We start from the raw sequence: 13716 nt of genomic DNA, 5'->3' as shown, positions 1-13716 counted from the left end.
GAGGGAGTAATCATCAGCGCGAGTTTGCCAAGCATTCATAATGTCTTGGTTCTCTGGGACGGGAGCGTCACCTAGCGGTCCTTCTAGGACATATTGTTTCCTGGCAGCTATGAGGATGATCCTCAGGTTCCGGACCCAGTCCGTATAGTTGCTGCCATCATCTTTCAGCTTGGTTTTCTCTAGGAACGCGTTGAAGTTCATGTTGACATGAGCGTTGGCCATTTGATCTACAAGACATATTTGCAAAGGTTTTAGACTAAGTTCATGATAATTAAGTTCTAATCAAATTATGAACTCCCACTCAGATTAGACATCCCTTTAGTCATCTAAGTGTTACACGATCCGAGTCGACTAGGCCGTGTCCGATCATCACGTGAGACGGACTAGTCATCGTCGGTGAACATTCTCATGTTGATCGTATCTTCCATACGACTCGTGTTCGACCTTTCGGTCTCCGTGTTCCGAGGCCATGTCTGCACATGCTAGGCTCGTCAAGTTAACCCTAAGTGTTTTCGCTGTGTAAAACTGTCTTACACCCGTTGTATGTGAACGTAAGAATCCATCACACCCGATCATCACGTGGTGCTTAGAAGCGACGAACTGTAGCAACGGTGCACAGTTAGGGGAGAACACTTCTTGAAATTTTTGTAAGGGATCATCTTATTTACTACCGTCGTCCTAAGTAAACAAGATGCATAAACATAATAAACATCACATGCAATTATATAGTTGTGACATGATATGGCCAATATCATATAGCTCCATTGATCTTCATCTTCGGGGCTCCATGATCATCTTGTCACCGGCTTGACACCATGATCTCCATCATCGTGTCTTCATGAAGTTGTCACGCCAACGACTACTTCTACTTCTATGGCTAACGCGTTTAGCAATAAAGTAAAGTGAGTTACATGGCGTTCTTCAATGACACGCAGGTCATACAAAAAATAAAGACAACTCCTATGGCTCCTGCCGGTTGTCATACTCATCGACATGCAAGTCGTGAATCCTATTACAAAGAACATGATCTCATACATCACAATTCATCATTCATCACAACTTCTGGCCATATCACATCACATGATCAATCGCTGCAAAAACAAGTTAGACGTCCTCTAATTGTTGTTGCATCTTTTACGTGGCTGCAATTGGGTTCTAGCAAGAACGTTTTCTTACCTACGAATAACCACAACGTGATTTTGTCAACTTCTATTTACCCTTCATAAGGGCCCTTTTCATCGAATCCGCTCCAACTAAAGTGGGAGAGACAGACACCCGCCAGCCACCTTATGCAACTAGTGCATGTCAGTCGGTGGAACCGGTCTCACGTAAGCGTACGTGTAAGGTTGGTCCGGGCCGCTTCATCCCACAATACCGCCGAAGCAAGAAAAGACTAGTAGAGGCAAGTAAGATGACAAAATCCACGCCCACAACAAAATTGTGTTCTACTCGTGCAAAGAGAACTACGCATAGACCTAGCTCATGATGCCACTGTTGGGGAACGTTGCAGAAAATTAAAATTTTTCCTACGGTTTCACCAAGATCCATCTATGAGTTCATCTAAGCAACGAGTCAAGGGAGAGAGTTTGCATCTACATACCACTTGTAGATCACGAGCGGAAGCTAGCCAAGGGGATGGTGATGATGGAGTCGTACTCGAACGTGATTCGGATCACCGATGTCCAAGTGCTGAACGGACAGCACCTCCGCGTTCAACACACGTACGGGACGGGAGACGTCTCCTCCTTCTTGATCCAGCAAGGGGGAAGGAGAGGTTGAGGAAGATTGCTCCAACGGCAGCACGACGGCGTGGTGTAGTTGGTGCAGCAGTACTCCGACAGGGCTTCGCCAAGCATATACGGAGGAGGAGAGGTGTTGGGGAGGGGAGGGGCTGCGCCTTGGCTTGTGTTAAGCTCCCATGCGCCTCCCCACTATATATAGGGGTGGAGGGGCTGGTTTCTTGCCCTCCAAGTCCATTGGGGCGTTGGCCAAGGTGGGAGGAAAGAAATCCCATCATTTCCTTCCCCACCGATTGTTATCCCCCCTTTTTAGGGATCTTGATCTTATCCCTTCGGGATATGATCTTATTCCTTCTAAGGGGGGATCTTGGTGCGCCTTGACCAGGGGTGTGGGGCCTTTCCCCCACTACTCACGTTCATGTGGGTCCCCCCATGCAGGTGGGCCCCACTCCGGAACCTTCTAGAACCTTCCCGGTACAATACCGAAAAATCCCGAACATTTTCCGGTGGCCAAAATAGGACTTCCCATATATAAATCTTTACCTCCGGACCATTCCGGAACTCCTCGTGACGTCCGGGATCTCATCCGGGACTCCGAACAACATTCGGTAACCACATACAAACTTCCTTTATAACCCTAGCGTCATCGAACCTTAAGTGTGTAGACCCTACGGGTTCGGGAGACATGTAGACATGACCGAGACGTTCTCCGGTCAATAACCAACAGCGGGATCTGGATACCCATGTTGGCTCCCACATGCTTCTCGATGTTGTCATCGGATGAACCACGATGTCGAGGATTCGATCAAACCCTGTATACAATTCCCTTTGTCAATCGGTACGTTACTTGCCCGAGACTCGATCGTCGGTATCCCAATACCTTGTTCAGTCTCGTTACCGGCAAGTCACTTTACTCGTACCGTAATGCATGATCTCGTGGCCAACACTTTGGTCACCTTGAGCTCATTATGATGATGCATTACCGAGTGGGCCCAGAGATACCTCTCCGTCATACGGAGTGACAAATCCCAGTCTCGATCCGTGTCAACCCAACAGCTACTTTCGGAGATACCTGTAATGCACCTTTATAGTCACCCAGTTACGTTGTGACGTTTGATACACCCAAGGCACTCCTACGGTATCCGGGAGTTACACGATCTCATGGTCTAAGGAAGAGATACTTGACATTGGCAAAGCTCTAGCAAACGAACTAAACGACCTTTGTGCTATGCTTAGGATTGGGTCTTGTCCATCACATCATTCTCCTAATGATGTGATCCCGTTATCAACGACATCCAATGTCCATAGCCAGGAAATCATGACTATCTGTTGATCACAACGAGCTAGTCAACTAGAGGCTCACTAGGGACATATTGAGGTCTATGTATTCACACGTGTATTACGATTTCCGGATAATACAGTTATAGCATGAATAAAAGACAATTATCATGAACAATGAAATATAATAATACTTTTATTATTGCCTCTAGGGCATATTTTCAACATTTATCACACCATACGGGTCATTCTGCTTCAACACGATGCCCTTCGGGCTCAAAAACGCCGGCGCAACATATCAGCGCATGATTCAGACATGTCTGGCAAGCCAGATCGGCAAAACAATGGAGGCATATGTAGATGATGTGGTCATCAAAACAAGACATGTTGAATCTCTAGTAGATGACTTGAGGCTCACATTTGATAACATCCGAACATACGACATCAAGCTCAACCCGGAAAAATGCGTTTTCGGCGTTCCAGCCAGAAAGCTCTTGGGCTTCATTGTATCCGCTAGAGGAATTGAAGCAAATCCAGCCAAGATCCGAGCTCTGTCGCAACTGGATATCCCAAAGGACCTCAAACAAATACAAAAGTTAACCGGATGTGTGGCGGCTCTAGGCCGCTTTATCTCCCGCTTGGGAGAAAAGGCCCTACCCCTTTACCGCCTCCTTCGGCGCACCGAACACTTCAAATGGACGGACGCAGCCACGGCCGGAATCGACGAAATCAAAGCCATACTGGCAACAAACCCAGTCCTAGCCGCGCCAAACATTGGCGAACCAATGCTATTATACATTGCAGCAACACATCAGGTTGTAAGCGCAGTGCTCGTCGTCGAACGGGAAGCGGATGGACACAAATTACCCCTTCAAAAGCCGGTCTATTATGTGTCCACTGTCCTCACTACCTACAAATCACGGTACCCGCATTATCAAAAGATTGCATACGCGGTATTCATGGCATCTCGGAAGCTACGACACTACTTTCAAGAGTGTCCAATAACAGCAGCCTCGGGAGTACCACTTAACAATATTATAAACAACCGTGATGCAACGGGCCAGATTGCTAAATGGGCCATCGAGCTCCTCCCGTTCGACATAACTTATAAGCCACGATGAGCCATCAAGTCACAAGTCTTGGCCGACTTCATCGCAGAATGGACGGAGGCCGAACTCCCTAAAGAGTACGGCACATATTCAAATTGGATCATGCATTTTGACGGCTCCAAGATGTTGGCCGGACTAGGGGTTGGCGTCGTTTTGACGTCCCCCACAGGAGACACAGTTCAATACATACTATAGATTATGTACACGGACTCCAATAATGCAGCCGAATATGAGGCCCTTTTACATGGTCTCCGGATGGCAGTATCCATGAGCATCCAACGCCTAGAGGTGCGCGGGGACTCGAACCTCGCAATATCCCAAATAAATGGAGACTTTGATGCCAAGGATCCAAAAATGGCAGCTTACCGCAACGCCGTCCTAAAAATGTCAGCTCGGTTCGAGGGGCTTGAATTTCACCATATAGCCCGAGAAAATAATTAGGCGGCAGATGTCCTGGCACGCATCGGCGCAAAACGCGATGTAGTCCCCCCCCCCCAACATCTTCTTGGAAAGGCTGTTCAAGCCATCCATAGCATGGGAAGGGGAGCCGAACAATAACAGCCCGGACCCAACCGCACTGCCCGACACCGAACATTCTGACACAATCGGAGGCTCTGCCAATGAAATAACACCTTCAGCCCACGTAATAATGGCCGTCATCGCCCCGTGGACAGAACCATTCCTCGCCTACCTTACTAGGAAGGAACTCCCCGAGGACCAAAATGAGGCACGCTGCATAGTGCGGCGATCCAAAGCCTACAGAGTCCACGAGGGAGAGCTTTATAAGAAAAGCACTACTGGAGTCCTTCAAAGGTGCATCTCCAAAGAGGAGGGGTGGAATCTCCTGGCTGAAATTCATGCCGAACTCGGCGGTCATCATGCTGCAGCCCGGTCCCTTGTAAGCAAGGCCTTCCATACAGGCTTTTATTGGCCGACGGCCCGGGCAGACGCGCAGGACTTAGTCCAACGATGCACCGGTTGCCAGCTCTTGGCAAACCAAAGCCATGTGCCACCCACCGCCATCCAAACCATCCCCATTAATTGGCCCTTCGCGGTCTGGGGACTTGACATGGTTGGACCCCTTAAAGGCGGAACCCACAAGCAAAAATACTTACTGGTCATGGTGGATAAGTTCACCAAATGGATAGAAGCCAAGCCTATTAAGACAGCCGAATCCGGACCGGTGATAGACTTTATATCCGGGGTTGTACACCATTATGGCGTCCCCCACAGCATCATCACTGATAACGGCACGAACTTCATGTCCGACGAGGTAAAACTCTGGTGCAAAAACATGGGCATCAAGCTCGATTATGCTTCCGTCTATCACCCAGAAACTAACGGCCAGGTCGAATGTGCAAATGGTCTTATCATGAGCGGCATCAAACCCAGATTAGTGCGGTCCCTCAAGGAATCTAACACGCACTGGGTAGAGGAGCTCGACTCCGTACTCTGGGGGCTGCGGACCATGCCGAATCGCACCACCGAATACACACCATTCTTTATGGTGTACGGCACAGAGGCAGTTTTGGCTTGCGACATAATTCATGACTCACCTCGAGTGCGCATGTACGAAGAAAGAGAAGCCGAGCTTGATAGGCAGGACATCTTGGACGCATTGGAGGAGGAGCATGATGTGGCAAAAGCCCGTTCTGCATTCTATCAACAGCAGGCTCGAAGATACCAAAGCAGAGAAGTACGGACCAAAAATTACAACGTTGGCGAATTAGTTCTATGACTACCGGACAAGAAAAAGGACAAACTCAAGCCCAAGTGGGATGTCCCTTCATAATTGACCAAGTCCTGACTGGTGGAGCGTACCGCCTGCGGGATGCATCGGATAACCGACTCGAGCCAAACCCATGGAACGCAGCCCGTCTCCGAAGATTCTATGCCTAGCGCCAGACTCTGTGTTCGTCTCCTTCCTCTGTCCATTTTTTATATTTTCTGTCTTACATTTCTCTTCTTCTCTCTCTCTCTCTCTCTTATAGCCTCTAAAGGCTCATAAAGTGACACACTATCCGCGCTCATTAAACCTGGGGGCTTCTTTAAACAGAAGCTTATTCATACGGGCTTCATGCCCAACACATGTGTCACACTTCCGCATGTACCTTTTATTCACCATTATATGAATCGATATGACTTAAGTTTTGGCCAAGCTGGGTTGCCTGGCTCCTGTGCTTACCCCTACGTTCCCAATTGTTCGGCTAGGTGGTAAAGGGAGCACCTCTGCGATTGTTACTGCTGGGTCAGCCGGACGTGTACCTCAGACTGGGTGAAGCCAAAAGCTAGCATTCTTAAGGGAATATTCGATCCGTGAACTAAAGATGATCTTTTTTATTTTTATCTATACGCCCCCAGATGTTTTTCATGCGTTTCTTTTCGCAGCATGGACATGCACCTTAGGGCATGCCTCCCAGGGAAAGGAACCTCTAACGGAACTATTCTCCCTGGAAGATGTTTCTTACTAACCATGTAATATAACATACCTAGTCGGGCACTTGTCTGTTCATGCCCTAATGACCCCTACGCCTGGTCTCCATGCATTCCCCGGTTCCTATATAACCGCATGGGAATTCGGACACACTCTGGACCGTCAGGTCCCGAGGCTGAAGCGAAAAGGTCGGCCATGACAAATGATCTACAATTCGGCTAGAAGGCATTATAAATGTCAATTACATTACATAGTCATTTTGACTGGTTGTATTCCTCTTCAATACCATCTAACAGGTTGTCTAATTTACAGTCCTGCTGGGAATACTTTGCGGCCAACTCTACTTGGCCGTATACTAAGCTTATAGGGATCTCCTTCCCATTGGGCCCAACAGGACTGACCTCGGCCATGTGGTTGGGGTCAGCCTTTGCGTACCGCGTCTTCACCATGGCCCAGGCCTCCCTAGCGCCTTGACGGCAGGCTGATATCTTCCACAATCAGAAGCGCCGCCATGCTCCCTTTAGCTTCTCCGCAAGCTCTCCAAGACCTTCAGGCATGGAGATGGATGGCCACAGGGCCTGGGCGACGCCTCGTATCGCCTACTGAACTCGATCGAGCAGTTGCGAGAGCTCGGGAAGAAGGTCACCCATAGAACCGGGCATCTCCTCTGCAGGACGACCTGTTAGCACACCTACAGACATTGCTCTATTAGTCGACTTCCCCGCCGAACTTTCTTTCAAAAGGTTCATTCAAGCACTTACTAAATATGCCGCGCCGAAGCCGCTGATTCTCCTTCACGGAGTCTGACAGCTGGGCACGAACATCTTTCAGCTCGATGCCCAGCTTGGTGTTGGCATCTTGGAGATTGTTGTTCTCCCCCATCACCTTTAGCAGCACCCTCTCACCAGCCTTTAGCTGGCGTAGGAGGTGTTGCCTTTCCGGATTCAATCCGGCGCCATCTACAATTTCATTTGTCAGATTCGCACCAAAGCCATGCTTCGCAAAATACTTATCTTTCGAAGTGTATATTACCAGAGGGGGTATCCTTAGGCTCCCCTGCCGCGGCTAGTGCGGCCTCCAGTTGGGCTTTGCACTCTTCCAGCTCCTTGGACAGTAGGGAATTCTTTTCTGTAAGAACCTGCATATCAAATGATTCTTAAATCAGTTATTCTAACTGTTTCAAGTCTCGAGGGCTACTGATATATATAATTACCAAAATTTTCTTACCCGTATGTCTTTTACATATTGCTCCGTGGCTCTGGCTAGACCATTTTGAGCGGCACAGAGGTGAGCATCTCCCGAGTTGAAGGCATCTAACGCCCCTTGGGAGAAACAAGCGTTGCGAAGAATTGTCCGGCGACGCCTGTGGTTCATGGCACTCTCCACCTCAGAGTTGGTGCTGCAATCAGGAAACTGAACACGAGTGGGCGGACACCTATTCGGGGTACTGGGACTTCGATCTCAGGTACCTGGGGCGTCAGGATTAGCCCTGGGTAATCGGTCGTAATGGCCACCAAGGCGTTGTCCTCGCTCAATTGATGGAACACTCCATCAATCAGCTCCACAGATATGTCCGGATCCTCTTGAGAGGCCGGGTCGAGGGACCGTCCTGGGTCCTCGGATTGTGGAGGAGGGCTACTTTTCCTTAACAGCCCGGCGCAGTTCCTGCGTTAAAGTTGTCAGACCGAATATTTAACAATGGGAATACAAAACGGATGGACAAGTAAATACGGCCGCTTACCCAGCTCGGGGGATTGTGCATGGAGAATCCACCCTGAGGGTTGACGCGGAGAAATTCCTCCTCTTCTCCCTTATACAAAGTGGACAATTTAGTAGAGCGGCAGTTGAATCCGGCCCCTTACGACCGTAGCGGGTGGCGTCGTCCTCCCCGTTGAAGTCCCACATGGGGTGGCTTCTATACTGAAGCGGCTGCACCCCCCGCATAATGCATTCAGCCATAACCCTGATCATGGTTAGTCCGGAATGGGCTAACAATCTTATTCGGCCCATCAGGTAAATGATGTCCCTGTCACTTTCCCTTTGAGGGCTCCGTGGGCGCCAGCTTAGGTGCTTCTTTAAGGGAGCACTGTTGAATTCAGGGAGGCCGATCCGGACAGGATCCGGTAGCGGGACGTCTTCTATATAGAACCATTCTGAGGGCCAGTCTTCGGACGCCTTCTTTGGGGTTCTGGACAGATATCCGGTCCCGGCGATGCGCCACACTTCGGCTCCGCCCACTTGATACATTGACCCCTTCTTGGAACGGGGCACGAGGCAAAATAGCTCCTTCCACAGTCCGAAATGAGCTTCAACACCCAAGAACAGCTCGCAGAGGGCTACAAAGCCCACGATATGCAATACTGAGGCAGGCGTGAGATGATGTAGCTGGAGGCCGTAGAACTCTAGCAGCCCCCGGAGAAATGGGTGGATTGGAAATCTGAGCCCCCTTATTAAGTAAGGGACAAGGCACACCCGCCCTCCTTTGGAGGGATTAGGGGCATTCTCTGCTTGCTCTCCGTCGTTGTAGACGGCAAGACCGGCTCGAACCGGGATCATATAGGCCGGGGGGAGAAATCCCTTGGTCTGGAGTGTCACTAGCTCGCTATGCAGGGTGGAACATCTCTCCCAATATCCAGGCTTAGGGCTGGAAGGGCGAGGGGAGGAGTTGCGACGGCTGGCCATGGTGGAATGGACCTTTGTCGGATGCACTCTGATGAACACTCGCGGAGGGGAGAAGGTGTGGATTGGATCTAAATCCTCGTCCCCTTAAATAGGGCAGCTCATTTACGCGGCTAGGGGTGTGAATGTAAAAACACTCAGACTTTTCGTATTCGTTTGACACGTGGGAAGCGGACATTATTGGGCGTAGAAGCCAAGGAGCGCAACATCTACAAGAAACCGGACTTTATTCAAACAGGTGCATGGAATTTGGAGGAGAACCCGCCTTGCAATGCCGAAGACAATCTGCGCGCCGGACTCATCGTCATTGAAGCCTGGTTCGGGGGCTACTGAGGGAGTCCTGGATTAGGGGGTGTTCGGATTGCCGGACTATACCTTCAGCCGGACTCCTGGACTATGAAGATACAAGATTGAAGACTCCGTCCCGCGTCCGGAAGGGACTTTCCTTGGCGTGGAAGGCAAGCTTGGCGATACGGATATGAAGATCTCCTACCATTGTAACCGACTCTATATAACCCTAACCCTCTCCGGTGTCTATATAAACCGGAGGGTTTTAGTCCGTAGGACAACATAGACATCAACAATCATACCATAGGCTAGCTTCTAGGGTTTAGCCTCCTCGATCTCGTGGTAGATCTACTCTTGTACTACCCATATCATCAATATTAATCAAGCAGGACGTAGGGTTTTACCTCCATCGAGAGGGCCCAAACCTAGGTAAAACTTCATGTCCCTTGTCTCCTGTTACCATCCGGCCTAGACGCACAGTTCGGGACCCCCTACCCGAGATCCGCCGGTTTTGACACCGACACTTCTGCTTAGCGATCTACTAGGGTATGTAGATGCACTCCCCTTCCCCTCGTTGCTAGATTACTCCATAGATTGATCTTGGCGATGCGTAGAAAATTTTAAATTTCTGCTATGATCCCCAACAGTTTCAGCATCAGAAATAGAAATATCATTTGGATTCTCAGGTATTTCAATAACAGGTTCACTAGAAGCATGCAAAGTCCTATCATTTTTCTTTTTCTTCCTTTTAGAAGGACTAGGTGCATCTATATTATTTCTCTGAGAATCTTGCTTAATTCTCTTAGGATGGCCTTCAGGATACAAAGGTTCCTGAGTCATTTTACGAGTTCTAGTAGCCACTCTAACAACATTATCATTATTCTTACTATTCAACTCATTGAGCAAATAATTTTGAGCTTTAAGTACTTGTTCTACTTGAGTGGTAACCATAGAAGCATGTTTACTAATAAGTTTAAGTTCACCTTTGACATTAGCCATATAATCACCCAAGTGTTCAAGCATATTTGAATTGTATTTCAATTGTCTGCCAAAATAAGCATTAAAGTCTTCTTGCTTAGCCATAAATTTATCAAACTCATCTAAGCATGGTCTAGCAAACTTAGTAAATGGGATTTCAGCTTTATCATATCTATAGAGAGAATTTACCTTTACTACCTGTGTCGGGTAATCAAGACCATGAGTTTCTTCAATAGGTAAAGGATTAAGATCATATGTTTCTTTAACAGGCGGTAAATTAAGACCGTGTATTTCTTCAATAGGAGGTAAATTCTTAACATCTTCAGCTTTAATACCTTTTTTTGATGCCCCCGATTCAATCGTACACTAATCATACACGCAAACATGTACGATCAAGATCAGGGACTCACGGGAAGATATCACAAAACAAATCTACAAATAAAATAAGTCATACAAGCATCATATTACAAGCCAGGGGTCTCGAGGGCTCGAATACAAGAACTCGATCATAGACGAGTCAGCGGAAGCAACAATATCTGAGTACAGACATAAGTTAAACAAGTCTGCCTTAAGAAGGCTAGCACAAACTGGGATACAGATCGAAAGAGGCGCAGGCCTCCTACCTGGGATCCTCCTAAACTACTCCTGGTCGTCGTCAGTGGGCTGCACGTAGTAGTAGGCACCTCCCAAGTAGTAGTAGTCGTCCTCGACGGTGGCGTCTGGCTCCTGGGCTCCATCGTCTGGTCGCAGCAATCGGGTATAGGAAGGGGGAAAAGAGGGAGCAAAGCAACCGTGAGTACTCATCGAAAGTACTCGCAAGCAAGGAGCTATACTACATATGTATGCATTGGTATCAAATGGAATAAGGGTATCATATGTGGACTGAACTGCAGAAAGCCGAAATAAGAGGGGGATAGCTAATCCTGTCGAAGACTACGCTTCTGGCCACCTCCATCTTGCAGCATGTAGAAGAGAGTAGATGGTAAGTTCACCAAGTAACATCGCATAGCATAATCCTAACCGATGATCCTCCCCTCGTCGCCCTATTAGAGAGCGATCACCGATTGTATCTGGCACTTGGAAGGGTGTATTTTATAAAGTATCCGGTTCTAGTTGTCATAAGGTCAAGGTACAACTCCAAGTCATCCTGTTACCGAAGATCACGGCTATTCGAATAGATTAACTTCCCTGCAGGGGTGCACCACATTTCCCAACACGCTCGATCCCCTTTGTCCAGACACACTTTTATGGGTCATGCCCGGCCTCGGAAGATCAACACGTCGCAGTCCTACCTAGGCACAACAGAGAGGTCAGCACGCCACTCTAAATCCTATGGTGCAAGGGTCTGGGCCCATCGCCCTTTGCACACCTACACATTGTGAACGCGGCCGGAGAGCAGACCTAGCAACCTCCATTACAAAGGAAGTTGCGTTACGCGGTCCAACCCGGCGCGCGCCGCTCAGTCGCTGACGTCACGAAGGCTTCGGCTGATACCATGACGTCGAGTGCCCATAACTGTTCCCGCGTAGTTGGTTAGTGCGTATAGGCCAGTAGCCAGACTTGGATCAAATACCAAGATCTCGTTAAGCGTGTTAAGTATCCGCGAACACCGACCAGGGCCAGGCCCACCTCTCTCCTAGGTGGTTCAACCTGCCATGTCGCTCCGCCACAAAGTAACAGTCGGGGACCATCGGGAACCCAGGCCCACCTCTACCGGGATGGAGCCACCTGTCCCTTCAACCCCCAACATCGGAATCACTCACGGGTACTCCTACGAGCCGACTCGACTTTAGTCACCACCTGTATAGCATGTATATATGTATAAGTATATACCCGTGATCACCTCCCGAGTGATCACGGCCCGATAGTATAGCATGGCAGACGGACAAGAATGTAGGGCCACTGATGATAAACTAGCATCCTATACTAAGCATTAGGATTGCAGGTAAAGGTAACAACAGTAGTAGCAAGGACAGGCTATGCATCAGGATAGGATTAACGGAAGCAGTAACATTCTAATGCAAGCAGTATAGAGAAGAGTAGGTGATATTTGGTGATCAAGGGGGGGCTTGCCTAGTTGCTCTGGAAAGAGAGAGGGGTCGTCAACACCGTAGTCGTACTGGGTAGCAGCGGCGTAGGTCTCGGTGTCTAGTGAGAGAAGAGGGGGAAGAAACAATAAATATAATGCAAACAAATGCATGACATGACAAAGCGTGATGCTAGGTGTGCCCTAACGCGGTACGAGGTGGTACCGGTGAAGGGGAAAACAATCGGGAAAGTATTCCCGGTGTTTCGCGTTTTTGGACAAATGAACCGAAGGGGGAAAGTTGCATGTTTGCTATGCTAGGTATGCATGGCGGACGAACCGGCTGCGTATCCGAATTTGTCTCGTCGTTCTGAGCAACTTTCATGCACAAAGTTTTTTCATCCGAGCTACGGTTTATTTTATATTAATTTTAAAAAGGATTAAATCATTTTTATGATTTATTTAATTATTTTAATGCAACATTATCTAGAATAGTGTTTGCTGATGTCAGCATGACATCAGCAGTTGACCTGGTCAACCTGACATGTGGGTCCCACTGTCATACTCTATTTTAATTAACTAACAGTTAATTTGGTTAATTAGTGATTAGATTAATCTAATTACGATTAATTCAGTTAATTAATTCTTTAACTAATTAATTAATTAATTATTATTTTTTAATTCTCTTTTTTTAAATCGTTCTGGGGTGTGCCCCACTAGTCAGTGGCACGGAGGCCTTATCGGACTAACGGGCCATGGGCATCGGGCGCAGCCATGCGACAAGCGCTAGCCCGCCCGACAGGGCACTACGGGAGCCGGTGTTTGGCAAGACGGGCGTGGCGGGGGTGGCCGCCAGCGGGTGTGGCCAGGAGAGTAGGCGGCACACAAGAAAAGGGCGTGGGAGGGAGGTCAACGCGGCCGCGGACGAAGTGGTAGAGGCGACGGTGTAGCAGGGAGGCACGGCCCAGTGCGGGAGGCCGTTGGCGGCGACAGCATAGTCAAGCGGGTGAAGGCAAGGTGCACGGCGGCAGCAGAGCAGTGGGGCTGGCGAGCGGGGCGGCTGCGGTGGCCTCGAAGGGGCGCAGAGGGAGCAGGGCGGCGTCAGAGCGGTGAAGCAGGGGAGCGTAGGGGACTGTGCTGGCGACTGGGGCTCGTAGAGGCGAGGCACGCGCGGCTGGGCGCGGC

General features: G+C 49.0%; 1 pseudogene; it reads left to right on the top strand.

Annotated features, from left to right (window-relative positions):
* Positions 1 to 13174, top strand: part of LOC123153413 (uncharacterized) — a 150957-nt pseudogene extending 137783 nt beyond the window's left edge.
* The last annotated feature ends 542 nt before the right edge of the window (positions 13175 to 13716 follow it).

This window comes from Triticum aestivum, chromosome 7A (assembly GCF_018294505.1).
Source record: "Triticum aestivum cultivar Chinese Spring chromosome 7A, IWGSC CS RefSeq v2.1, whole genome shotgun sequence".
NCBI classification, from domain to species: domain Eukaryota; kingdom Viridiplantae; phylum Streptophyta; class Magnoliopsida; order Poales; family Poaceae; genus Triticum; species Triticum aestivum.
This window is presented reverse-complemented; position numbering and strand designations above follow the sequence as displayed.